Source organism: Galeopterus variegatus, unplaced genomic scaffold, assembly GCF_000696425.1.
Source record: "Galeopterus variegatus unplaced genomic scaffold, G_variegatus-3.0.2 Scaffold1362, whole genome shotgun sequence".
NCBI classification, from domain to species: Eukaryota; Metazoa; Chordata; class Mammalia; order Dermoptera; family Cynocephalidae; genus Galeopterus; species Galeopterus variegatus.
The window spans coordinates 176,484-178,466 of NW_007727473.1; positions in this window are offsets into that span (position 1 = coordinate 176,484).

Sequence of the window (1,983 nt, forward strand, 5' to 3'; positions counted from 1 at the left end):
AGGGTAGAGATTCGGTCACAGCTGGGGGACCACGGCCGCACCGCCACCCGCACGCTCGGGGATCCGCACGGGGCGCTATATATGTCTTTATTATTATTATCATTATTATTTTGGCGGCTGGCCAGTACGGAACCCGAACCCTTAACCTTGGTGTTAACTTTTTTGTATAACTATGTTCGAACATTGCACAGGATGCTCATCCTATGAAACTTACTCGTTCTCTGAATCTAACTGCCGTCCAGGTATTTTTATTAGCTCTCTCTCTCCTGACTTCATATTTTTTCTCTTAATTGTGATCAAATTTACGTGATATAAAGTTTACCATTTTAACCACTTTTTGATCATGTTTTATTTTTCTTTCTCACCAGGCTCCCGCCCATCCCGGCAGGCCCCGCCCCCGTATCCTAGCAACGCCGGGACGCACCTCTCCAGGCTGGGAGCGAGCGCAGGCGGGGCGTCCTGCGTACCCCAAGCGGGCCCCGCCCCGCGACGCCTCCCTGCGTGCGCGCTCCCAGCCGCCCTCCGCAGGTTCTCGTAGCCTGAGCCGCGAGCACTGAGGTGGTTTGCGGCGGCGGTTGGGGGCGGAACGTGGACGGCGACATGGTGGCCGCGCTGCTCGTGCTGCTGGCGCTTGCGCTGCCGAGTGTCTGAGGAGACTCCGTGACCGGTGAGGAGGGGCCGGGTGTTGAGGTGACCCGGGAGCCGGAGGTCGGGGAGCCGGAGGTCGGGGGAAAGGGGAGCCGGGGGTCGGGGGGACCAGGCAGCCTGGAGCCGGGGGACCGGGGAGTCAGGGCCTGGGTGAACTGGGAGCCGGGGAGCAGGTGGGTCGGGGGACCTCGGAGCCGGGGGTTGGGAGTAGCCGGGGGTTGGGGGGAGCCCGGAGCCAGGGAGCAGGGGGTCGGGGGGACCCGGAGGCCAGGGAGCCGGGGAGCTGAGGTCAGGGGACGAGGGGGGTTAAGCCACCGATTCGTAGAGTCTCGACCAAAAACCCTGGGATGGAAGTCCCGGACCTGGGGGTGAGCAGCGCCCGACCCGGGGGGGTCTTCTGGGCACGGGCGGCGCTAGAGGTAAGAGGAAAGCCTGGAGTTCCTGGGGTTGGCAGCAGTGCTTGGGAGTGAAGACCCCAGTTTGGTTCTGGGTTAAAGATTCCTAGGGTCAGACACATAGGGAGCCACGTGTAGAAGCAGAGGTCTCCGGGCTCTTGGAGAGGTAGGAGTGGCCTAAGCCGGGTCAGCTGTCCTGAGCAGGGAACCACAGGACCAGGGAGGAGGCCTCTTGTAGGAGCTTCGCCATGTCCATCTCCTCTACCTTGTAATCACAGTGGTCTTTTATTAAATGCGTCTCAACCAGGGCATTGGCCCAGCAGCTAGGCAGCTCTCTGAAAGACACAGAACCCCTGGCGAGGTGGGTGCAGGACCGGAGGGTGCAGGTGATGGGGACACGGGTTGTGGGTGTAGATACGGTGGGGCTCGGTTCATGGGTGCATTTTCAGGGGGCCTGGACCCATGGCTCCATTTTTAGAGGTATGAGTCCGTGGGTGCAGTTTGGTGGGGGCTGGGCCCATTGGTGCACTTTTCTGACAGCTAGGCCTGCGGTTGCAGTTGAGGGCAGCTGGGCCAGTGGTAGTGCTTTGGTGGGGGCTGAGCCCATGGTAGTGCTTTGTGGGTGCAGGACCCCTGTGTGTGCTTTGAGGGGGAGTGGACCTGTGGGTACAGTTGGTGGGGGGTGGATTCGCGAGTGCACTTGAGGGTGCTGGACCCACAGGTGTACTTTTGTGGAGGATGGACACGTAGGTAGAGTTGGGTGGGAGCTGGGCCCCTGCGTGCACTTGGGTGGGGGCAGGGCGCGTGGGCGTGCTTTGGGTGGGGCATGGCCTGTGGCCGCACTTCTGTGGAGGCTTGTCCCATGAGTGCAGTTGGTGGGAGGTGGGGCCCGTGGGTGCAGTGGGGGAGGCGCTAGCCATGAGTGCAGTCATGTAGGGGC